At 53.9% G+C, this 26448-nt stretch overlaps 1 long non-coding RNA gene across 1 annotated transcript in view; it reads left to right on the top strand.

Annotated features, from left to right (window-relative positions):
• Positions 1-3134: 3134 nt before the first annotated feature.
• LOC146752048 (uncharacterized) overlaps positions 3135-26448 on the top strand; it is a 181521-nt gene continuing 158207 nt past the window's right edge. Inside the window, exon 1 of the long non-coding RNA XR_014941005.1 lies at positions 3135-4407. This is a non-coding gene — a long non-coding RNA (uncharacterized LOC146752048). The remainder of the gene's footprint in view (positions 4408-26448) is intronic.

Here is a 26448-nt window from a genome sequence, read left to right as displayed (position 1 = left end):
GCGAGCTTCATTACCATCTAGAGACAAGCTGTTGGCCCCGTTGTCCCAGCAGCGAAGCAACCAAGCAAGGATACCTTCATCTTGACGCCGTGTGAACTCCTTTCTTGAGCCTTGGATTTCAGTCAGCTTCAGAGGTCGACAATAGGTGATTTCCTCCTCATCATCAGTCTCTTCTTCATGCCTCTTTGCTTTTTTCGGTACTGCTCCATGCCCGGCACCTGGGTCTTCTGCTGCCCCCCCATGTGCTTCTCCTTCTTTTCGTTCTAGACGCATGGACACCCGTTTCCATTTCTTGCCTTCCACAGGGGCAACTGATATTGCTACTGATGCCTCCTGTGACTGATCAGAATTAACTTGGGCTTGAATCTCAGATCGGAAACTCTCTCTCTCCAGAATAGTATGATACAAAGCACGGTATGCATAAGCCAAACCCCACATAAGGTTTACCTCCTTAGATCTCTGACCCAAATACTCACTTAATTTCTTAGGGTCCCTTAGGTGTTCAAGAGTGAAATCCCATGACACTGCGGGTCCCCATGCTTCTAAGACTTTTCCTAAACCTTTCCATATTCCCTGCCAGTCATCATTCTCTGGTTCTGGAGGAGACTTCCGCATAGAACGAATGCATAGGAACATATATGCATTCATTAATAGTGATAACATGGATGCAAGTATGAACCCTATCTCAGTTATTGAAAGGTGTGTGGAAATCTGAGAGTACAACCTAAATAAAAAGGGTTTTTTTAGCCTGTACAATGAATTAAACATGGTGCTGTTTGTAAAATTGCCTGTTCCATCTGGGAAGCAAGTGCTTGTAAGATTCGCAATTCCATCTGGGGTGTAGGTGCCAAAATTCTGACCATACCACATCTCATAAAAGTACCAGGCAGGTGTCTCCATCAGTATCCACCTTATTAGGCTATATACCTGCACAATTCCACAACACCAAATTATGGTGTTAATAGTTGACCAACACTTTAAGAAGATCATAATTGCTTTCAATCCCTTAAACAGAGCAACTGGGATGAAGAGTGGATTCATAGCTGGCAGGCTCTGTAAAAGTCAGAGCTAGCTGGCTTTGCTCTAAGGGAGAAAGAAATCCCTTTTTTCTACACAAAAGTTAGATAGCAATGCTGAGAATGTGCAGCAGCCCTTAATGTTGACAATTTGTCTGGTATTTCAAGGTCACGTTCTACGTGAGCAGCTACGGAAAGATAGCACTCCCAACACTCCCGTAACGAAGCTCTTTAAGAGCAAAGAGAGAGTCATTCTGAAAGCTAAAAAGTGGTTATGGGGTGGTTATGGGGTTATGGGGGGGTTATGGGGTGGTTATGGGGTTATGGGGTGGTTATGGGGTGGTTATGGGGTTATGGGGTGGTTATGGGGTGGTTATGGGGTGGTTATGGGGTTATGGGGTGGTTATGGGGTTATGGGGTTATGGGGTGGTTATGGGGTTATGGGGTTATGGGGTGGTTATGGGGTGGTTATGGGGTTATGGGGTTATGGGGTTATGGGGGGGTTATGGGGTGGTTATGGGGTTATGGGGTGGTTATGGGGTGGTTATGGGGTGGTTATGGGGTTATGGGGTGGTTATTGGGTGGTTATGGGGTGGTTATGGGGTGGTTATGGGGTTATGGGGTGGTTATGGGGTGGTTATGGGGTTATGGGGTTATGGGGTGGTTATGGGGTTAAGGGGTGGTTATGGGGTGGTTATGGGGTGGTTATGGGGTTATGGGGTTATGGGGTGGTTATGGGGTGGTTATGGAGTTATGGGGTGGTTATGGGATTATGGGGTGGTTATGGGGTGGTTATGGGGTTATGGGGTGGCTATGGGGTGGCTATGGGGTCATATGGGGTGGTTATGAGGGGATATGGGGGGTATGGGGCATTCCTAAGGGGGCACTGCGTGTGGGTGAGATATGGGGGAAATAAAGGGGATATGGGGTGGAGATGGGGTGGGTATGGGGGGTATGGGGGGGTTATGGGGGGATATGGGGTCATATGGGGTGGTTATGGGGTGGTTATGGTGTCATATGGGGCCGATATAGGGTCATATAGGGGGATGTGGGGGGGTTATGGGGGTTATGGGGTCATATGGGGGGATATGGGGTCATATGGGGGGATATGGGGTAATATGGGGGGATATGGGGTGGATATATGGGGGTTATGGGGGGATATGGAGCTGGGGGTTGGGGTTATGGGGTGGATATGTGGGGATATGGGGTGGTTATGGGGGAATATGGGGCCATATGGGGGATATAGGGTCATATGGTGGGATATGGGGTGGTTATGGGGGGATATGGGGTCATATGGGGAAGATATGGGGTCATATGGGTGGTTATAGGGGAATATGGGGTCATATGGGGTGGTTATGGGGGGCTGTGGGGTGGTTATGGGGGGATATGGGGTCATATGGGGGAGATATGTGGTGGTTATGGGGGGATATGAGGGGTATGGGGTCATATGGGGGGATATGGGGTGGATATGGGGGGATGTGGGGTAGTTATGGGGCCATATGGGGGATATGGGGGGATATGAGATGGTTATGGGGGGTTATGGGGGATATAGGGGGGTTATGGGGGGATATGGGGCTTGGGGTTGGGGTTATGGGGTGATTATGGGGGGGATATGGGGTGGCTATGGGGTATATGGGTTGGGTATGGGGGGATATGGGGGAGTTATGGGGTCATATAGGGGGCATATCGGGGAGATATGGGGTGGTTATGGCGTCTTATGGGGGGATATGGGATAGTTATGGGGGGATATGGGGTGGGAATGGGGTCATATGGGGGGATATTAGGCCATATGGGGTGGTTATGTGCTCATATAGTGGGGTATGGGGTGGATATGGGGTTATATAGGGGGCTATGGGGTGGTTATGGGGCCATATGGAGGGCTATGGGGTCTTATAGGGGGGGTATGGGGTGGTTATGGGGTCTTATGGGGCCATATGGGGGGATATGGGGTCATATGGGGGTGTATGGGGTGGTTATGGGGTGGGAAATGGGGGGTATGGGGTGGTTATGGGGTCATATGGAGGGATATGGGTGGGTTATGGAGTCATATGGGGGGATATGGGGTCATATGGGGTGGTTATGGGGCCATATGGGGCCATATGGGGGGATATGGGGTCTTATAGTGGGGGTATGGGGTTCTTATGGGGCCATATGGGGTGGTTATGGTGTCATATAGTGGGGTATGGGGTGGATATGGGGTCATATAGGGGGCTATGGGGTGGTTATGGGGTGGGAAATGGTTATGGGGTGGTTATGGGGTGCCCCCCATCTCCCCATAGATTGCCATGGAGTTCTGTGTGGGTTCGGCCGCCGACCTGCTGCAACGTAAGTGGGGGATGGGGGCACATGTGGGGCTATGGGTCTCTATGGGTCTCTATGGTTCCCTATGGGGTGCTATGGGGTCTCTATGGGTCTCTATTGGGTCTCTATGGGTCACTATGGCTCTCTGTGGGTCTCTATGGGTCACTATGGGGTCTCCATGGGTTGCTATGGGTCTTAATGGGGTCTATGGGTCGCTATGAGTCACTGTGGGTCTCTATGGGTCTCTATGGGTCTCTATGGATCTCTATGGGTTTCTATGGATTTCTATGGGTGTCTATGGGGTCTCTATGGGTCTCTATGGGGTCAGTAGGTCTCTATGGGTCTCTATGGGTCTGTGTGTGTCCCTATGGGGTCCCTATGGGGTCTCAATGTGTCCCTATGTGTCCCTATGTGTCCCTATGTGTCTCTATGGGTCTCTGTGGGTCCCAATGGGGTCTTTATGGGTTGCTATGGGGTCTATGAGTCTCTATGGATCTCTATGGGTCCCTATGGGGTCTTTGTGGGTCACTATGGGGTCTCTATGTGTCTCTATGTGTTCCTATGTGTCCCTAAGGGGTCTCTATGGGTCTCTATGGGTCTCTATGGGTCCCTATGTGTCCCTATGTGTCCCTATGGGTCTCTATGGGTCCCTATGGGTCCCTATGGGTCCCTATGGGTCTCTATGGGGTCAGTGGGACTCTATGGGTCTCTATATGTCTCTATGTGACTCTATGTGTCTTTATGTGTCCAATGGGTCTATATGTGTCTCTGTGTGTCCCTATGGGGTCCCTATGGGGTCCCTATGGGGTCTCAATGGGTCTCTTTGGGTCCCTATGGATCTCTATGGGTCTCTATGGGTCTCAATTGGTCTCTATGGGTCCCTATGGGTCTCTATGAGGTCAATGGGTCTCTGTGTGTCCCTATGGTTCCCTATGGGTCCCTATGGGGTCCCTATGGGGTCGCTATGGGTCTCTATGTATCTGTGCCCCACAGCCCAGCACCCGTCGCTGCTGGAGGTTGAGATCGCCGCCATCATCCATGGGGCGCTGCACGGCCTGGCCTACAGGCACCGCATCCACGTCATACACAGGTCAGACCCCATAGCTGCCCCATAGACACCCCATAGAGACCCCATAGCTGCCCCATAGAGACCCCATAGCTGTCCCATAGACACCCCATAGACACCCTATAGCTGCTCCATAGAGACCCCATAGAGACCCCATAGCTGCCCCATAGAGACCCCATAGCTGCCCCATAGCTGCCTCATAGAGACCCCATAGAGACCCCATAGGTCATAGGGTCAGGGGTCTCTATGGGGTCTCTAAGGGTCCCTATGGGGTCTCTATGGGTCTCTATGGGGTCAGGGGTCTCTATGGGTCTCTATGGGGTCAGGGGTCCCTATGGGGTCTCTATGGGTTCCTATCGGGTCCCTATGTGGTCTCTATGGGGTCAGGGGTCTCTATGGGCTATCTATGGGGTCTCTATGGGGTCCCTATGGGGTCTCTATGGGGTCTCTATGGGGTCCCTATGGGGTCTCTATGGGGTCAGGGGTCTCTATGGGGTCCCTATGGGGTCCCTATGGGGTCTCTATGGGTCTCTATGGGGTCAGGGGTCTCTATGGGGTCTCTATGGGGTCTCTATTGGTCCCTATGGGGTCTCTATGGGGTCTGGGGTCTCTACGGATCCCTATAGGGTCCCTATGGGGTCTCTATGGGTCCCTATGGGGTCCTTATGGGGTCTCTATGGGGTCAGGGGTCTGTATGGGGTCACTATGGGGTCTTTATGGGTTCTGTATGGGTCTCTATGGGTTCAGAGGTCCCTATGGGGTCCCTATGGGGTCTCTATGTGTCTCTATGGGGTCAGGGGTCTCTATGGGGTCTCTATGGGTCCCTATGGGGTCCCTATGGGGTCTCTATGGGGTCAGTAGTCTCTATGGGGTCTCTATGGGTCCCTATGGGGTCTCTATGTGTCCCTATAGGGTCCCTATGGTGTCTCTATGGGTCCCTATGGGGTCTCTATGGGTCCTTATGGGGTCTCTATGGGTCCCTATGGGGTCTCTATGGGTCTCTATGGGTCCCTATAGGGTTTCTATGGGGTCAGGGGTCCCTATGGGGTCTCTATGGGTCCCTATGGGGTCTCTATGGGGTCTGGGGTCTCTACGGGTCCCTATAGGGTCCCTATGCGGTCTCTATGGGGTAAAGGGTCTCTATGGGTCCCTATGGGTTCCCTATAGGGTCTCTATGGGGTCAGGGGTCTCTATGTGTCTCTATAGGGTCAGGGGTCTCTATGGGTCACTATGGGTCTCTGTGGGTCCCTATGGGGTCTCTATGGGTCCCTATGGGGTCTCTATGGGTCTCTATGGGTCCCTATGGGGTCTCTATGGGTCCCTATGTGTCTCTATGGGTCCCTATGGGGTCTATATGGGTCCCTATGGGGTCTCTATTGGGTCTCTATGGGTCTCTATGGGTCCTTATGGAATCTGTATGGGTCTCTATGGGTCCCTATGGGTCCCTATAGTGTCCCTATGGGGTCTCTATGGTATCAGGGGTCTCTATGGGTCTCTATGGGTCTCTATGGGTCCTTATGGGGTCTCTATGGGTCTCTATGGGTCTCTATGGGTCTCTATGCGTCCCTATGGGTCTCTATGGGTCCCAATGAGGTCTCTATGGGTCCCTATGGGGTCCCTATGGGGTCTCTATGGGTCCCTATGGGGTCACAGTGGGTCTCTATGGGTCCCTATGGGGTCTCTATGGGTCCCTATAGCGTCCTTATGGGGTCTCTATGGGTACCTATTGGGTCCCTATGGGTCTCTATGGTTCTCTGTGGGTCCCTATGGGGTCAGGGGTCTCTATGGGTCCCTATGGGGTCAGGGGACTCTATGGGTCCCTATAGGGTCCCTATGGGTTCTCTATGGGGTCAGAGGTCTCTATGGGTCTCTATGGGGTCTCTATGGGGTCAGGGGTCTCTATGGGTCCCTATGGGGTCAGGGGACTCTATGGGTCCCTATAGGGTCCCTATGGGTTCTCTATGGGGTCAGAGGTCTCTATGGGTCTCTATGGGGTCTCTCTGGGGTCAGGGGTCACTATGGGTCCCTATGGGGTCTCTATGGGGTCCCTATTGGGTCAGGGGTCTCTATGGGGTCCCTATGGGGTCCCTATGGGGTCTCTATGGGGTCAGGGGTCTCTATGGGGTCCCTATGGGGTCCCTATGGGGTCTCTATGGGTCTCTATGGGGTCAGGGGTCTCTATGGGGTCTCTATTGGTCCCTATGGGGTCTCTATGGGGTCTGGGGTCTCTACGGATCCCTATAGGGTCCCTATGGGGTCTCTATGGGTCCCTATGGGGTCCTTATCGGGTCTCTATGGGTCCCTATGGGGTCCCTATGGGGTCTCTATGGGGTCAGAGTTCTCTATGGGTCCCTATGGGGTCCCTATAGGGTCTCTATGGGGTCAGGGGTCTGTATGGGGTCTCTATGGAGTCTTTATGGGTTCTGTATGGGTCTCTATGGGTTCAGGGGTCCCTATGGGGTGCCTATGGGGTCTCTATGTGTCTCTATGGGGTCAGGGGTCTCTATGGGGTCTCTATGGGTCCCTATGGGGTCCCTATGGGGTCTCTATGGGGTCAGTAGTCTCTATGGGGTCTCTATGGGTCCCTATGGGGTCTCTATGTGTCCCTATAGGGTCCCTATGGTGTCTCTATGGGTCCCTATGGGTTCTCTGTGGGTCCTTATGGGGTCTCTATGGGTCCCTATGGGGTCTCTATGGGTCTCTATGGGCCCCTATAGGGTTTCTATGGGGTCAGGGGTTCCTATGGGGTCTCTATGGGTCCCTATGGGGTCTCTATGGGGTCTGGGGTCTCTACGGGTCCCTATAGGGTCCCTATGCGGTCTCTATGGGGTAAAGGGTCTCTATGGGTCCCTATGGGTTCCCTATAGGGTCTCTATGGGGTCAGGGGTCTCCATGTGTCTCTATAGGGTCAGGGGTCCCTATGGGGTCTCTATGGGTCCCTATGGGTTCTCTATGGGTCCCTATGGGGTCCCTATGGGGTCTCTATGGGGTCAGAGTTCTCTTTGGTTCCCTATGGGGTCCCTATAGGGTCTCTATGGGGTCAGGGGTCTGTATGGGGTCTCTATGGAGTCTTTATGGGTTCTGTATGGGTCTCTATGGGTTCAGGGGTCCCTATGGGGTGCCTATGGGGTCTCTATGTGTCTCTATGGGGTCAGGGGTCTCTATGGGGTCTCTATGGGTCCCTATGGGGTCCCTATGGGGTCTCTATGGGGTCAGTAGTCTCTATGGGGTCTCTATGGGTCCCTATGGGGTCTCTATGGGTCCCTATGGGGTCCTTATGGGGTCTCTATGGGGTCAGGGGTCTGTATGGGGTCACTATGGGGTCTTTATGGGTTCTGTATGGGTCTCTATGGGTTCAGAGGTCCCTATGGGGTCCCTATGTGGTCTCTATGTGTCTCTATGGGGTCAGGGGTCTCTATGGGGTCTCTATGGGTCCCTATGGGGTCCCTATGGGGTCTCTATGGGGTCAGTAGTCTCTATGGGGTCTCTATGGGTCCCTATGGGGTCTCTATGTGTCCCTATAGGGTCCCTATGGTGTCTCTATGGGTCCCTATGGGTTCTCTGTGGGTCCTTATGGGGTCTCTATGGGTCCCTATGGGGTCTCTATGGGTCTCTATGGGCCCCTATAGGGTTTCTATGGGGTCAGGGGTTCCTATGGGGTCTCTATGGGTCCCTATGGGGTCTCTATGGGGTCTGGGGTCTCTACGGGTCCCTATAGGGTCCCTATGCGGTCTCTATGGGGTAAAGGGTCTCTATGGGTCCCTATGGGTTCCCTATAGGGTCTCTATGGGGTCAGGGGTCTCCATGTGTCTCTATAGGGTCAGGGGTCCCTATGGGGTCTCTATGGGTCCCTATGGGGTCTCTATGGGTCCCTATGGGGTCCCTATGGGGTCTCTATGGGGTCAGAGTTCTCTTTGGTTCCCTATGGGGTCCCTATAGGGTCTCTATGGGGTCAGGGGTCTGTATGGGGTCTCTATGGAGTCTTTATGGGTTCTGTATGGGTCTCTATGGGTTCAGGGGTCCCTATGGGGTGCCTATGGGGTCTCTATGTGTCTCTATGGGGTCAGGGGTCTCTATGGGGTCTCTATGGGTCCCTATGGGGTCCCTATGGGGTCTCTATGGGGTCAGTAGTCTCTATGGGGTCTCTATGGGTCCCTATGGGGTCTCTATGTGTCCCTATAGGGTCCCTATGGTGTCTCTATGGGTCCCTATGGGTTCTCTGTGGGTCCTTATGGGGTCTCTATGGGTCCCTATGGGGTCTCTATGGGTCTCTATGGGCCCCTATAGGGTTTCTATGGGGTCAGGGGTTCCTATGGGGTCTCTATGGGTCCCTATGGGGTCTATATGGGTCCTTATGGGGTCTCTATTGGGTCTCTATGGGTCTCTATGGGTCCTTATGGAATCTGTATGGGTCTCTATGGGTCCCTATGGGTCCCTATAGTGTCCCTATGGGGTCTCTATGGTATCAGGGGTCTCTATGGGTCTCTATGGGTCTCTATGGGTCCTTATGGGGTCTCTATGGGTCTCTATGGGTCTCTATGGGTCTCTATGCGTCCCTATGGGTCTCTATGGGTCCCAATGGGGTCTCTATGGGTCCCTATGGGGTCCCTATGGGGTCTCTATGGGTCCCTATGGGGTCACAGTGGGTCTCTATGGGTCCCTATGGGGTCTCTATGGGTCCCTATAGCGTCCTTATGGGGTCTCTATGGGTACCTATTGGGTCCCTATGGGTCTCTATGGTTCTCTGTGGGTCCCTATGGGGTCAGGGGTCTCTATGGGTCCCTATGGGGTCAGGGGACTCTATGGGTCCCTATAGGGTCCCTATGGGTTCTCTATGGGGTCAGAGGTCTCTATGGGTCTCTATGGGGTCTCTATGGGGTCAGGGGTCTCTATGGGTCCCTATGGGGTCAGGGGACTCTATGGGTCCCTATAGGGTCCCTATGGGTTCTCTATGGGGTCAGAGGTCTCTATGGGTCTCTATGGGGTCTCTCTGGGGTCAGGGGTCACTATGGGTCCCTATGGGGTCTCTATGGGGTCCCTATTGGGTCAGGGGTCTCTATGGGGTCCCTATGGGGTCCCTATGGGGTCTCTATGGGGTCAGGGGTCTCTATGGGGTCCCTATGGGGTCCCTATAGGGTCTCTATGGGTCTCTATGGGGTCAGGGGTCTCTATGGGGTCTCTATTGGTCCCTATGGGGTCTCTATGGGGTCTGGGGTCTCTACGGATCCCTATAGGGTCCCTATGGGGTCTCTATGGGTCCCTATGGGATCCTTATGGGGTCTCTATGGGTCCCTATGGGGTCCCTATGGGGTCTCTATGGGGTCAGAGTTCTCTATGGGTCCCTATGGGGTCCCTATAGGGTCTCTATGGGGTCAGGGGTCTGTATGGGGTCTCTATGGAGTCTTTATGGGTTCTGTATGGGTCTCTATGGGTTCAGGGGTCCCTATGGGGTGCCTATGGGGTCTCTATGTGTCTCTATGGGGTCAGGGGTCTCTATGGGGTCTCTATGGGTCCCTATGGGGTCCCTATGGGGTCTCTATGGGGTCAGTAGTCTCTATGGGGTCTCTATGGGTCCCTATGGGGTCTCTATGTGTCCCTATAGGGTCCCTATGGTGTCTCTATGGGTCCCTATGGGTTCTCTGTGGGTCCTTATGGGGTCTCTATGGGTCCCTATGGGGTCTCTATGGGTCTCTATGGGCCCCTATAGGGTTTCTATGGGGTCAGGGGTTCCTATGGGGTCTCTATGGGTCCCTGTGGGGTCTCTATGGGGTCTGGGGTCTCTACGGGTCCCTATAGGGTCCCTATGGGGTCTCTATGGGGTAAAGGGTCTCTATGGGTCCCTATGGGTTCCCTATAGGGTCTCTATGGGGTCAGGGGTCTCCATGTGTCTCTATAGGGTCAGGGGTCCCTATGGGGTCTCTATGGGTCCCTATGGGGTCTCTATGGGTCCCTATGGGGTCCCTATGGGGTCTCTATGGGGTCAGAGTTCTCTTTGGTTCCCTATGGGGTCCCTATGGGGTCTCTATGGGGTCAGGGGTCTGTATGGGGTCTCTATGGAGTCTTTATCGGTTCTGTATGGGTCTCTATGGGTTCAGGGGTCCCTATGGGGTGCCTATGGGGTCTCTATGTGTCTCTATGGGGTCAGGGGTCTCTATGGGGTCTCTATGGGTCCCTATGGGGTCCCTATGGGGTCTCTATGGGGTCAGTAGTCTCTATGGGGTCTCTATGGGTCCCTATGGGGTCTCTATGTGTCCCTATAGGGTCCCTATGGTGTCTCTATGGGTCCCTATGGGTTCTCTGTGGGTCCTTATGGGGTCTCTATGGGTCCCTATGGGGTCTCTATGGGTCTCTATGGGCCCCTATAGGGTTTCTATGGGGTCAGGGGTTCCTATGGGGTCTCTATGGGTCCCTATGGGGTCTCTATGGGGTCTGGGGTCTCTACGGGTCCCTATAGGGTCCCTATGGGGTCTCTATGGGGTAAAGGGTCTCTATGGGTCCCTATGGGTTCCCTATAGGGTCTCTATGGGGTCAGGGGTCTCCATGTGTCTCTATAGGGTCAGGGGTCCCTATGGGGTCTCTATGGGTCCCTATGGGGTCTCTATGGGTCACTATGGGTCCCTATGGGGTCTCTATGGGTCTCTATGGGGTCTCTATGGGGTCTCTATGGGTCCCTGTGGGGTCCCTATGCGGTCTCTATGGGTCCCTGTGGGGTCCCTATGGGGTCTCTATTGGTCCCTATGCGGTCCCTATGGGGTCTCTATGGGTCTCTATGGGTCTCTTTGGGTCCATATGGGGTCTCTATGGGTCCCTATAGGGTCCCTATGGGGTCTCTATGGGTCTCTATGGGGTCTCTATGGGTCCCTGTGGGGTATCTATGGGTCTCTATGGGTCCCTATGGGGACTCTATGGGTCACTATGGGTCTCTATGGGTCTCTATGGTCCCTATGGGGTCTCTATGGGTCGCTATAGTGTCCCTATGGGGTCTCTATGTGTCTCTATGGGTCTCAATGGGGTCTCTATGGGTCCCTATGGGGTCTCTATGGGTCTCTATGGGTCTCTATGGGTCCCTATGGGGTCTCTATGGGTCTCTATGGCTCCCTATGCGGTCTCTATGGGTCTCTATGGGTCCCTATGGGGTCTCTATGGGTCCCTATAGGGTCCCTAATGGGTCTCTATGGGTCCCTATGTGTCTCTATGGGTCCCTATGGGGTCTCTGTGGGTCCTTATGGAGTCCCTATGGGTCCCTATGGGGTCTCTATGGGTCCCTATAGGGTCCATATGGGGTCTCTATGGGTCTCTATGGGTCCCTATGGGGACTCTATGTGTCTCTATGGGTCCTTATGGGGTCTCTATGGGTCCCTATGGGTCTCTATGGGTCCCTATGTGTCTCTATGGGTCTCTATGTGTCCTTATGGGGTCTCTATGGGTCCCTATGGGTCTCTATGGGTCTCTATGGGTCCCTATGGGGTCTCTATGGGTCTCTATGGGTCCCTATGGGTCTCTATGGGTCCCTATGGGGTCAGGGGTCTCTATGGGTCACTATGGTTCACTATGGGGTCTCTATGTGGTAAAGGGTCTCTATGGGTCCCTATGGGTTCCCTATAGGGTCTCTATGGGGTCAGGGGTCTCCAAGTGTCTCTATAGGGTCAGGGGTCCCTATGGGGTCTCTATGGGTCACTATGGGTCCCTATGGGGTCTCTATGGGTCTCTATGGGGTCTCTATGGGGTCTCTATGGGTCCCTGTGGGGTCCCTCTGGGGTCTCTATGGGTCCCTGTGGGGTCCCTATGGGGTCTCTATGGGTCCCTATGCAATCCCTATGGGGTCTCTATGGGTCTCTATGTGTCTCTATGGGTCCCTATGTGTCTCTATGGGTCTCTATGGGTCTCTATGTGTCCTTATGTGGTCTCTATGGGTTCCTATGGGTCTCTATGGGTCTCTATGGGTCCCTATGGGTCCCTATGGGGTATCTATGGGTCTCTATGTGTCTCTATGGTTCCCTATGTGTCTCTATGGGTCCCTATGGGGTCTCTATGGGTCTCTATGGGTCTCTATGGGTCTCTATGTGTCCTTATGGGGTCTCTATGGGTCCCTATGGGTCTCTATGGGTCTCTATGGGTCCCTATGGGGTCTCTATGGGTCTCTATGGGTCCCTATGGGTCTCTATGGGTCCCTATGGGGTCAGGGGTCTCTATGGGTCCCTATGGCGCCTCTAAGGGTCTCTATGGGTCTCTATGGGTCCCTACGGTGTCTCTATGGGTCTCTATGGGTCTCTATGGGGTCTCTATGGGTCCTTATGGGGTCTCCATGGGTCTCTATGAGTCCCTATGGGGTCTCTATGGGTCCCTATAGGGTCCCTATGGGGTCTCTATGGGTCCCTATTGGGTCCCTATGGGGTCTCTATGGGTCTCTATGGGTCCCTATGGGGTCTCTATGGGTTTCTATGGGTCCCTATGGGGTCTCTATGGGTCCCTATGGTGTCTCTGTGAGTCCTTATGTGGTGTCTGTGGGTCCCTATGGGGTCTCTATGGGTCTCTATGGGTTCCTATGGGGTCTCTATGAATCTCTATGGGTCCCTCTGGGTCTCTATGAGTCCCTTTGGGGTCTGGGGTCTTTATGGGTCCCTATGGGGTCTCTATGGGTCTCTATGGGTCCTTATGGGGTCTCTATGGGTCTCTATGGGTCTCTATGGGTCCCTATGGGGTCTCTATGGGTCTCTATGTGTCCCTATGGGGTCTCTGTGGGTCCCTATAGGGTCCCTATGGGGTCTCTATGGGTTTCTATGGGTCTCAATGGGTCTTTATGGGGTCTCTATGGGGTCTCTATGGGTCACTATGGGTCACTATGAGGTCTCTATGGGTCCCTATGGGGACTCTATGGGTCCCTATGGGGTCCCTATGGCTCTCTATGTGGTCAGGGGTCTCTATGGGTCCCTATGGGGTCTCTGTGGGGTCCCTATGGGGTCAGGGGTCTCTATGGGGTCCTTATGGGGTCCCTATGGGGTCTCTATGCGTCTCTATGGGTCTTTATGGGGTCTCTATGGGTCCCTATAGTGTCCCTATGAGGTCTCTATGGTTCCCTATAGGGTCCCTATGGGGTCTCTATGGGTCTCAATGGGTCCCTATGTGGTCTCTATGGATCCCTATAGGGTCCCTATGGGGTCTCTATGGGTCCCTATAGGATCCCTATGGGGTCTCTATGGGTCTCTATGGGTCTCTATGGTCCCTATGGGGTCTCTATGGGTCCCTATAGGGTCCCTATGGGGTCTCTATTTGTCTCTATGGGTCTCTATGTGGTCTCTATGGGTCCCTATGGGGTCTCTATGGGTCCCTATAGGGTCCATACGGGGTTTCTATGGGTATCTATGGGTCTCTATGGGTCCCTATGGGGTCTCTATGTGTCTCTATGGGTCCTTATGGGGTCTCTATGGGTCCCTATGGGTCTCTATGGGTCCCTATGGGTCCCTTTGGGGTCTCTATGGGTCCCTATGGGTCTCTATGGGTCCCTATGGGGTCTCTATGGGGTCAGGGGTCCCTATGGGGTCCCTATGTGGTCCCTATAGGGTCCCTATGGGGTCTCTATGGGTCCCTATGGGTCTCTATGGGTCTCTATGGGTCCCTATGGGGTCTCTATGGGTGTCAATGGGTCCCTATGGGATATCTATGGGTCCCTATGGGTTCCCTGTAGGGTCCCTCTGGGGTCTGTATGGGTCCCTATGGGACTCTATGGGTCCCTATGGGTCCCTATGGGGTCTCTATGGGTCCCTATGGGTCTCTATGGGTCCCTATGGGTCACTATGGGTCACTATGAGGTCTCTATGGGTCCCTATGGGGACTCTATGGGTCCCTATGTGGTCCCTATGGCTCTCTATGTGGTCAGGGGTCTCTATGGGTCCCTATGGGGTCTCTGTGGGGTCCCTATGGGGTCAGGGGTCTCTATGGGTCCCTATAGGGTCCCTATGAGGTCTCTATGGTTCCCTATAGGGTCCCTATGGTGTCTCTATGGGTCTCAATGGGTCCCTATGTGGTCTCTATGGGTCCCTATAGGGTCCCTATATGGTCTCTATGGGTCTCTGTGGGTCTCTATGGGTTCCTATAGGGTCTCTATGGGTCTCTATGGGTCTCTATGGGTCCCTATAGGGTCCCTATGGGGTCTCTATTTGTCTCTATGGGTCTCTATGGGTCTCTATGGGTCCCTACGGTGTCTCTATGGGTCTCTATGGGTCTCTATGGGGTCTCTATGGGTCCTTATGGGGTCTCTATGGGTCTCTATGAGTCCCTATGGGGTCTCTATGGGTCCCTATAGGGTCCCTATGGGGTCTCTATGGGTCCCTATTGGGTCCCTATGGGGTCTCTATGGGTCTCTATGGGTCCCTATGGGGTCTCTATGGGTCTCTATGGGTCCCTATGGGGTCTCTATGGGTCCCTATGGTGTCTCTGTGAGTCCTTATGTGGTGTCTGTAAGTCCCTATGGGGTCTCTATGGGTTCCTATGGGGTCTCTATGAATCTCTATTGGTCCCTCTGGGTCTCTATGAGTCCCTTTGGGGTCTATGGGTCTTTATGGGTCCCTATGGGGTCTCTATGGGTCTCTATGGGGTCAGGGGTCTCTATGGGTCCCTATGGGGTCTCTGTGGGGTCCCTATGAGGTCAGGGGTCTCTATGGGGTCCTTATGGGGTCCCTATGCGGTCTCTATGGGACTCTATGGGTCCTTATGGGGTCTCTATGGGTCCCTATGTGGTCTCTATGGGTCCCTATAGGGTCCTTACGGGGTCTCTATGGGTCTCAATGGGTCCCTATGGGGTCCCTATGTGGTCTCTATAGGGTCAGGGATCTCTATGGGGTCCCTATGGGGTCCCTATGGGGTCTCTATGGGTCCCTATGGGTCCCTATGAGGTTTCTATGGGACTCTATGGGTCCTTATGGGGTCTCTATGGGTCCCTATGGGGTCTCTGTGGGTCCTTATGGGGTCTCTATGGGTCCCTATAGGGTCCCTGTGGGGTCTCTATGGGTCCCTATAGGGTCGCTATGGGGTCTCTATGGGTTCCTATCGGGTCTCTATAGGTCTGTATGGGTCCCTATGGGGTCTCTATGGGTCCCTATGGGGTCCCTATGGGGTTTCTATGGGTCCCTACGGGGTCCCTATGGTGTCTCTGTGGGTCTCTATGGGTCTCTATGGGTCACTATGGGTCTCTATGGGTCTCTATGGGTCCCTATGGGGTCTCTATGGGTCCCTATGGGGTCCCTATGTGGTCTCTATGGGTCCGTTTGCGTCCCTATGGGGTCTCAATGGGTCTCAATGGGTCTCTATGGGTCCGTATGGGTCTCTATGGTTCCATATGGGGTCTCTATGGGTCCCTATGGGTCTCTATGGGTCCCTATGGGGTCTCTATGGGTCACTATGGTTCACTATGGGGTCTCTGTGGGACCTTATGGGGTCTCTATCGGACTCTATGGGTCCCTATGGGTCCCTATGGGTCTTTATGGGTCCCTATGGTGTCTCTATGGGTCTCTATGGGTCTGTATGGGGTCTCTATGGGTCTCTATGGGTCCCTATGGGGCACTATGGGTCCCTATAGGGTCCCTATGGGGTCTCTATGGGCCTCTATGGGTCCCTATAGGTCTCTATGGGTCCCTATGGGGTCTCTATGGGTCCCTATGGGTCTCTATGGGTTCCTATGGGTCCCTTTGGGGTCTCTATGGGTCCCTATGGGGTCTCTATGGGTCCCTATGGGGTCTCTATGTGTCCCTATAGGGTCCCTATGGGGTCCCTATGGGGTCTCTATGGGTCTCTATGGGTCTCTATGGCGTCAGGGGTCTCTATGGGGTCCCTATGGGGTCCCTATGGGGTCTCTATGGGTCCCTATGGGTCTCTATTGGTCCCTATGTGTCCCTATGGAGACTCTATTGGTCCCCATGGGTCTCTATGGGTTCCTATGGGTCCCTATGGGGTCTCTATGGGTCCCTATGTGTCTCTATGTGTCCCTATGGGGTCTCTATGAATCCCTATGGGTCTCTATGGGTTCCTCTGGGTCTGTATGGGTCACTCCGGGGTCTCTATGGATATCTATGGGGACCCTATGGGGTCTGTATGGGTCTCTATGGGTCTCTATGGCGTCAGGGGTCCCTAAGGGTCCCTATGGGGTCTCTATGGGTCTCTATGGGTCCCTATGGGGTCTCTATGTGTCTCTATGGGTCCCTATTGGGTCTCTGTGAGTCCTTATGGGGTCTCTATGGGGTCTCTATGGGGTCTCTATGTGTCCCTATGGGGTCTCTATGTGTCCCTATGGGTCTCTATGGGTCCCTATGGGGTCTCCATAGGTCTCTATGGGTCCCAAAGGGGTCTCTGTGGGTCCCTATGGGGTCTCTATGGGGTCTCTATGGGTCCCTATGGGGTCCCTATTGGGGTCTCTATAGGGCCCTATGGGGCTCTATGGGTCCCTATAGGGTCCCTATGGGGTCTCTATGGGTCCCTATGGGGTCAGGGGTCTCTATGGGTCCCTATAGAGTCCCTATGGTGTCTCTATGGGTCTCTATGGGTCCCTATGGGGTCCCTACGGGGTCTCTATGGCTGTCTATGTATCTCTATGGGTCCCTATGGGGTCGCTATGGGTCTCTATTGGTCCCTATGGGGTCTCTATGGGTCTCTATGGGTCCCTATGGGGTCTCTATGGGTCCCTATAGGGTCCCTATGGGGTCTCTATGGGTCCCTATGGGGTCCATATTGGGGTCTCTATAGGGCCCTATGGGGCTCTATGGGTCCCTATAGGGTCCCTATGGGGTCTCTATGGGTCCCTATGGGGTCAGGGGTCTCTATGGGTCCCTATTAAGTCCCTATGGGGTCTCTATGGGTCTCTATGGGTCCCTATAAGGTCTCTATGGGTCCCTATGGGGTCCCTATGGGGTCTCTATGGGTCCCTATGGTGTCTCTATGGGTCTCTATGGGTCTGTATGGGGTCTCTATGGGTCTCTATGGGTCCCTATGGGGCACTATGGGTCCCTATAGGGTCCCTATGGGGTCTCTATGGGTCCTTATGAGGTCTCTATGGGTCCCTATGGGGTCCCTATGGGGTCTCTATGGGTCCTTATGGGGTCTCTACGGGTCCCTATGTGTCTCTATGGGGTCTCTATGGGCCTCTATGGGTCCCTATAGGTCTCTATGGGTCCCTATGGGGTCTCTATGGGTCCCTATGGGTCTCTATGGGTTCCTATGGGTCCCTTTGGGGTCTCTATGGGTCCCTATCGGGTCTCTATGGGTCCCTATGGGGTCTCTATGTGTCCCTATAGGGTCCCTATGGGGTCCCTATGGGGTCTCTATGGGTCTCTATGGGTCTCTATGGCGTCAGGGGTCTCTATGGGGTCCCTATGGGGTCCCTATGGGGTCTCTATGGGTCCCTATGGATCTCTATTGGTCCCTATGTGTCCCTATGTAGTCTCTATGGGTCCCCATGGGTCTCTATGGGTTCCTATGGGTCCCTATGGGGTCTCTATGGGTCCCTATGTGTCTCTATGTGTCCCTATGGGGTCTCTATGAATCCCTATGTGTCTCTATGGGTTCTTATGGGTCTGTATGGGTCACTCTGGGGTCTCTATGGATATCTATGGGGACCCTATGGGGTCTGTATGGGTCTCTATGGGTCTCTATGGCGTCAGGGGTCCCTAAGGGTCCCTATGGGGTCTCTATGGGTCTCTATGGGTCCCTATGGGGTCTCTATGTGTCTGTATGGGTCCCTATTGGGTCTCTGTGGGTCCTTATGGGGTCTCTATGGGGTCTCTATGGGGTCTCTATGGGTCCCTATGGGGTCTCTATGGGGTCTCCATGGGTTCCAAACGGGTCTCTATGGGTCTCTATGGGTCCCTATGGGGTCTCTATGGGTCCCTATGGGGTCCCTATTGGGTCTCTATGGGTCAGTATGGGTCTCTATGGGTCCCTATGGGGTCCCTATTTGGTCTCTATGGGTCCCTATGGGGTCTCTATGGGTCACTATGGGGTCTCTATGGGTCTCTATCTGTCTCTATGGGTCACTATGGGTCTCTATGGGTCTCTATGGGTCCCTATGTGGTCTCTATGGGTCCCTTTGGGTCTCTATGGGTCCCTATGGGGTCTCTATGGGTCTCTATGGGTCACTATGGGGTATCTATGGGTCTCTATGGGTCCCTATAAGGTCTCTGTGGGTCCATATGGGGTCTCTATGGGTCTCTATGGCTCTCTATGGGTCCCTATGGGGTCTCTATGGTTCCCTATAGTTTCCCTATGGGTCTCTATGGGTCTCTATGGGTCTCTATGTGTCCCTATGGGGTCTCTATGTGTCCCTATGGGTCTCTATGGGTCCCTATGGGGTCTCTATAGGTCTCTATGGGTCCCAAAGGGGTCTCTATGGGTCCCTATGGGGTCTCTATGGGGTCTCTATGGGTCCCTATGGGGTCCCTATTGGGGTCTCTATAGGGCCCTATGGGGCTCTATGGGTCCCTATAGGGTCCCTATGGGGTCTCTATGGGTCCCTATAGAGTCCCTATGGGGTCTCTATGGGTCTCTATGGGTCCCTATGGGGTCCCTACGGGGTCTCTATGGCTGTCTATGTATCTCTATGGGTCCCTATGGGGTCGCTATGGGTCTCTATTGGTCCCTAAGGGGTCTCTATGGGTCTCTATGGGTCCCTATGGGGTCTCTATGGGTCCCTATAGGGTCCCTATGGGGTCTCTATGGGTCCCTACTGGGTCCATATTGGGGTCTCTATAGGGCCCTATGGGGCTCTATGGGTCCCTATAGGGTCCCTATGGGGTCTCTATGGGTCCCTATGGGGTCAGGGGTCTCTATGGGTCCCTATAGAGTCCCTATGGGGTCTCTATGGGTCTCTATGGGTCCCTATAAGGTCTCTATGGGTCCCTATGGGGTTTCTATGGGGTCTCTATGGGTCCCTATGGGTCTCTATGGGTCTCTATGGGTCTCTATGGGCACCTATAAGGTCTCTATGGGTCCCTATGGGGTCCCTATGGGTCCCTATGGGGTCTCTATGGGTCCCTATGGGGTCTCTATGGGTCCTTATGTGTCTCTATGTGTCCCTATGGGGTCTCTATGAATCCCTATGGGTCTCTATGGGTTCCTATGGGTCTGTATGGGTCACTCTGGGGTCTCTATGGATATCTATGGGGACCCTATGGGGTCTGTATGGGTCTCTATGGGTCTCTATGGCGTCAGGGGTCCCTATGGGTCCCAATGGGGTCTCTATGGGTCTCTATGGGTCCATATGGGGTCTCTATGTGTCTCTATGGGTCCCTATTGGGTCTCTGTGGGTCCTTATGGGGTCTCTATGGGGTCTCTATGGGTCCCTATGGGGTCTCTATGGGGTCTCTATGGGTTCCAAACGGGTCTCTATGGGTCTCTATGGGTCCCTATGGGGTCTCTATGGGTCCCTATGGGGTCCCTATGGGGTCTCTATGGGTCAGTATGGGTCTCTATGTGTCCCTATGGGGTCCCTATGGGGTCTCTATGGGTCCCTATGGGGTCTCTATGGGTCACTATGGGGTCTCTATGGGTCTCTATCTGTCTCTATGGGTCACTATGGGTCTCTATGGGTCTCTATGGGTCCCTATGTGGTCTCTATGGGTCCCTTTGGGTCTCTATGGGTCCCTATGGGGTCTCTATGGGTCTCTATTGGTCACTATGGGGTATCTATGGGTCTCTATGGGTCCCTATAAGGTCTCTGTGGGTCCTTATGGGGTCTCTATGGGGTCTCTATGGGTCTCTATGGGCACCTATAAGGTCTCTATGGGTCCCTATGGGGTCCCTATGGGGTCTCTATGGGTCCTTATGGGGTCTCTATGGGTCCCTATGGGGTCTCTATAGGTCCCTATGGGTCTCTATGGGTCCCTATGGGTCTCTATGGTTTCCTATGGGTCCCTATGGGTCTCTATGGGTCCCTATGGGTCACTTTGGGGTCTCTATGAGTCCCTATGGGTCTTAATGGGTCTCTATGGGGTCTCTATGGATATCTATGGGGTCCCTATAGGGTCTGTATGGGTCTCTATGGGTCTCTATGGCGTCAGGGGTCTCTATGGGGTCCCTATGGGGTCCCTATGGGGTCTCTATGTGTCTCTATGGGGTCCCTGTGGGGTCTCTATGGGTCCTTATGGGGTCTCTATGGTTCCCTATGGGGTCTCTATGGGTCCCAAAGGGGTCTCTGTGGGTCCTTATGGAGTCCGTCTGGGTCCCTATGGGGTCTCTATGGGTCTCTATGGCTCTATGGGGTCTCTATGGTTCCATATGGGGTCTCTATGGGTCCCTATGGGGTCTCTGTGGGTCCTTATGGAGTCCCTATTGGTCCCTATGGGGTCCCTATGGGTCTCTATGGGGTCTCTATGAGTCCCTATGGGGTCCCTACGGGGTCTCTATGGCTGTCTATGGGTCTCTATGGTTCCCTATGGGGTCTCTATGGGTCTCTATTGGTCCCTATGGGGTCTCTATGTGTCCCTATGGGGTCTCTATGGGTCCCTATGGGGTCCCTATGGGGTCTCTATAGGGCCCTATGGGGCTCTATGGGTCCCTATAGGGTCCCTATGGGGTCTCTATGGGTCCCTATTGGGTCAGGGGTCTCTATGGGTCCCTATGGGGTCCCTATGGGGTGTCTATGGGTCCCTATGGGGTCTCTATGGGTCCCTATGGGTCCCTATAAGGTCTCTATGGGTCCCTATGGGGTCCCTATAGGGTCTCTATGGGTCCCTAGGGGGTCTCTATGGGTCTCTATGGGTCTCTATGGGCACCTATAAGGTCTCTATGGGTCCCTATGGGGTCCCTATGGAATCTCTATGGGTCCTTATGGGGTCTGTATTGGTCCCTATAGGTCTCTATGGGTCCGTATGGGGTCTCTATGGGTCCCTATGGGTGTCTATGGGTCACTATGGGTCCCTATGGGGTCTCTATGGGTCCCTATGGGTCTCTAGGTGTTCCTATGGGTACCTGTGGGGTCTCTATGGGTCCCTATCGGGTCTCTATGGGGTCAGAGGTCCCTATGGGGTCTCTATGTGTCTCTATGGGTCCCTATGGGGTCTCTGTGGGTCCTTATGGAGTCCCTATGGGTCCCTATGGGGTCTCTATGGGTCTCTATGGCTCTATGGGGTCTCTATGGTTCCCTATGGGGTCTCTATTGGGTCTCTAAGGGTCCCTATGTGTCTCTATGGGTCCCTATGTGTCCCTATAAGGTCTCTATGGGTCCCTATGGGTCTCTATGGGTTCCTATGGGTCCCTATGGGGTCTCTATGGGTCCCTATGGGGTCTCTATGGGTCTCTATGGGTCCCTATGTGTCTCTATGGGTCTCTATGGGTACCTATGGGGTCTCTATGGGTCCCTATCTGGTCCCTATGGGTCTCTATGGGTCCCTATGGGTCTCTATGGTTCTCTATGGGTCCCAATGGGGTCTCTATGGGTCCCTATGGGTCCCTATGGGGTCTCTATGGGTCCCAATGGGGTCCCTATGGGGTCTCTATGGGGTCTATATGGGTCCGTATGGGTCCCTATGGGGTCTCTATGGGTCTCTATGGGTCCTTCTGAAGTCTCTATGGGTCTCTATGGGTCCCTACGGGGTCTCTATGGGTGTCTATGGGTCTCTATGGGTCCCTATGAGGTCTCTATGGGTCTCTATGGGTCCCTATGGGGTCTCTATGGGTCTCTATGGGTCCCTATGGGGTCTCTATGGGGTCCCTATGGGGTCCCTATGGGGTCTCTATGTGTCTCTATGGGGTACCTGTGGGGTCTCTATGGGTCCCTATCGGGTCTCTATGGGGTCAGAGGTCCCTATGGGGTCTCTATGTGTCTCTATGGGTCCCTATGGGGTCTCTGTGGGTCCTTATGGAGTCCCTATGGGTCCCTATGGGGTCTCTATGGATCTCTATGGCTCTATGGGGTCCCTATTGGGTCTCTAAGGGTCCCTATGGGTCTCTATGGGTCCCTATGTGTCCCTATGGGGTCTCTATGGGTCCCTATGGGTCTCTATGGGTTCTTATGGAGCCCCTATGGGTCCCTATTGGGTCTCTATGGGTCTCTATGGGCCTCTATGGGGTCTCTCTGGGTCTCTATGGGTCCCTATGGGTCTCTATGGGTCCCTATGGGGTCTCTATGGGTACCTATGGGGTCTCTATGGGTCCCTATGGGGTCCCTATGGGTCTCTATGGGTCCCTATGGGTCTCTATGGTTCTCTATGGGTCCCAATGGGGTCTCTATGGGTCCCTATGGGTCTCTATGGTTCTCTATGGGTCCCAATGGGGTCTCTATGGGTCCCTATGGGGTCCCTATGGGGTCTCTATGGGTCCCAATGGGGTCCCTATGGGGTCTCTATGGGGTCTATATGGGTCCGTATGGGTCCCTATGGGGTCTCTATGGGTCTCTATGGGTCCTTCTGAAGTCTCTATGGGTCTCTATGGGTCCCTATGGGGTCTCTATGGGTCCCTATAGGGTCGCTATGGGGTCTCCATGGGTCTCTATGGGGTCTCTATGAGTCCCTATGGGGTCACTACGGGGTCTCTATGGGTGTCTATGGGTGTCTATGGGTCCCTATGGGGTCTCTATGGGTCTCTATGGGTCCCTATGGGGTCTCTATGGGTCCCTATAGTGTCCCTATGGGGTCACTATGAGTCCCTATGCGGTCACTATGGGGTCTCTATGGGTCTCTATGGCGTCAGGGGTCTCTATGGGGTCCCTATGGGGTCCCTATGGGGTCTCTATGGGTCCCTATGGATCTCTATTGGTCCCTATGTGTCCCTATGTAGTCTCTATGGGTCCCCATGGGTCTCTATGGGTTCCTATGGGTCCCTATGGGGTCTCTATGGGTCCCTATGTGTCTCTATGTGTCCCTATGGGGTCTCTATGAATCCCTATGTGTCTCTATGGGTTCTTATGGGTCTGTATGGGTCACTCTGGGGTCTCTATGGATATCTATGGGGACCCTATGGGGTCTGTATGGGTCTCTATGGGTCTCTATGGCGTCAGGGGTCCCTAAGGGTCCCTATGGGGTCTCTATGGGTCTCTATGGGTCCCTATGGGGTCTCTATGTGTCTGTATGGGTCCCTATTGGGTCTCTGTGGGTCCTTATGGGGTCTCTATGGGGTCTCTATGGGTCCCTATGGGGTCTCTATGGGGTCTCCATGGGTTCCAAACGGGTCTCTATGGGTCTCTATGGGTCCCTATGGGGTCTCTATGGGTCCCTATGGGGTCCCTATTGGGTCTCTATGGGTCAGTATGGGTCTCTATGGGTCCCTATGGGGTCCCTATTTGGTCTCTATGGGTCCCTATGGGGTCTCTATGGGTCACTATGGGGTCTCTATGGGTCTCTATCTGTCTCTATGGGTCACTATGGGTCTCTATGGGTCTCTATGGGTCCCTATGTGGTCTCTATGGGTCCCTTTGGGTCTCTATGGGTCCCTATGGGGTCTCTATGGGTCTCTATGGGTCACTATGGGGTATCTATGGGTCTCTATGGGTCCCTATAAGGTCTCTGTGGGTCCATATGGGGTCTCTATGGGTCTCTATGGCTCTCTATGGGTCCCTATGGGGTCTCTATGGTTCCCTATAGTTTCCCTATGGGTCTCTATGGGTCTCTATGGGTCTCTATGTGTCCCTATGGGGTCTCTATGTGTCCCTATGGGTCTCTATGGGTCCCTATGGGGTCTCTATAGGTCTCTATGGGTCCCAAAGGGGTCTCTATGGGTCCCTATGGGGTCTCTATGGGGTCTCTATGGGTCCCTATGGGGTCCCTATTGGGGTCTCTATAGGGCCCTATGGGGCTCTATGGGTCCCTATAGGGTCCCTATGGGGTCTCTATGGGTCCCTATAGAGTCCCTATGGGGTCTCTATGGGTCTCTATGGGTCCCTATGGGGTCCCTACGGGGTCTCTATGGCTGTCTATGTATCTCTATGGGTCCCTATGGGGTCGCTATGGGTCTCTATTGGTCCCTAAGGGGTCTCTATGGGTCTCTATGGGTCCCTATGGGGTCTCTATGGGTCCCTATAGGGTCCCTATGGGGTCTCTATGGGTCCCTACTGGGTCCATATTGGGGTCTCTATAGGGCCCTATGGGGCTCTATGGGTCCCTATAGGGTCCCTATGGGGTCTCTATGGGTCCCTATGGGGTCAGGGGTCTCTATGGGTCCCTATAGAGTCCCTATGGGGTCTCTATGGGTCTCTATGGGTCCCTATAAGGTATCTATGGGTCCCTATGGGGTTTCTATGGGGTCTCTATGGGTCCCTATGGGTCTCTATGGGTCTCTATGGGTCTCTATGGGCACCTATAAGGTCTCTATGGGTCCCTATGGGGTCCCTATGGGTCCCTATGGGGTCTCTATGGGTCCCTATGGGGTCTCTATGGGTCCCTATGTGTCTCTATGTGTCCCTATGGGGTCTCTATGAATCCCTATGGGTCTCTATGGGTTCCTATGGGTCCGTATGGGTCCCTATGGGGTCTCTATGGGTCTCTATGTGTCCTTATGAGGTCTCTATGGGTCTCTATGGGTCCATATGGGGTCTCTATGTGTCTCTATGGGTCCCTATTGGGTCTCTGTGGGTCCTTATGGGGTCTCTATGGGGTCTCTATGGGTCCCTATGGGGTCTCTATGGGGTCTCTATGGGTTCCAAACGGGTCTCTATGGGTCTCTATGGGTCCCTATGGGGTCTCTATGGGTCCCTATGGGGTCCCTATGGGGTCTCTATGGGTCAGTATGGGTCTCTATGTGTCCCTATGGGGTCCCTATGGGGTCTCTATGGGTCCCTATGGGGTCTCTATGGGTCACTATGGGGTCTCTATGGGTCTCTATCTGTCTCTATGGGTCACTATGGGTCTCTATGGGTCTCTATGGGTCCCTATGTGGTCTCTATGGGTCCCTTTGGGTCTCTATGGGTCCCTATGGGGTCTCTATGGGTCTCTATTGGTCACTATGGGGTATCTATGGGTCTCTATGGGTCCCTATAAGGTCTCTGTGGGTCCTTATGGGGTCTCTATGGGGTCTCTATGGGTCTCTATGGGCACCTATAAGGTCTCTATGGGTCCCTATGGGGTCCCTATGGGGTCTCTATGGGTCCTTATGGGGTCTCTATGGGTCCCTATGGGGTCTCTATAGGTCCCTATGGGTCTCTATGGGTCCCTATGGGTCTCTATGGTTTCCTATGGGTCCCTATGGGTCTCTATGGGTCCCTATGGGTCACTTTGGGGTCTCTATGAGTCCCTATGGGTCTTAATGGGTCTCTATGGGGTCTCTATGGATATCTATGGGGTCCCTATAGGGTCTGTATGGGTCTCTATGGGTCTCTATGGCGTCAGGGGTCTCTATGGGGTCCCTATGGGGTCCCTATGGGGTCTCTATGTGTCTCTATGGGGTCCCTGTGGGGTCTCTATGGGTCCTTATGGGGTCTCTATGGTTCCCTATGGGGTCTCTATGGGTCCCAAAGGGGTCTCTGTGGGTCCTTATGGAGTCCGTCTGGGTCCCTATGGGGTCTCTATGGGTCTCTATGGCTCTATGGGGTCTCTATGGTTCCATATGGGGTCTCTATGGGTCCCTATGGGGTCTCTGTGGGTCCTTATGGAGTCCCTATTGGTCCCTATGGGGTCCCTATGGGTCTCTATGGGGTCTCTATGAGTCCCTATGGGGTCCCTACGGGGTCTCTATGGCTGTCTATGGGTCTCTATGGTTCCCTATGGGGTCTCTATGGGTCTCTATTGGTCCCTATGGGGTCTCTATGTGTCCCTATGGGGTCTCTATGGGTCCCTATGGGGTCCCTATGGGGTCTCTATAGGGCCCTATGGGGCTCTATGGGTCCCTATAGGGTCCCTATGGGGTCTCTATGGGTCCCTATTGGGTCAGGGGTCTCTATGGGTCCCTATGGGGTCCCTATGGGGTGTCTATGGGTCCCTATGGGGTCTCTATGGGTCCCTATGGGTCCCTATAAGGTCTCTATGGGTCCCTATGGGGTCCCTATAGGGTCTCTATGGGTCCCTAGGGGGTCTCTATGGGTCTCTATGGGTCTCTATGGGCACCTATAAGGTCTCTATGGGTCCCTATGGGGTCCCTATGGAATCTCTATGG

This window comes from Coturnix japonica, unplaced genomic scaffold, assembly GCF_054131305.1.
Source record: "Coturnix japonica strain WE unplaced genomic scaffold, WE-NBRP24 Scf053, whole genome shotgun sequence".
Taxonomy (NCBI): domain Eukaryota; kingdom Metazoa; phylum Chordata; class Aves; order Galliformes; family Phasianidae; genus Coturnix; species Coturnix japonica.
Note: the sequence above shows the minus strand (reverse complement) of the source record. Positions and strands in the feature narration are given on the sequence as shown.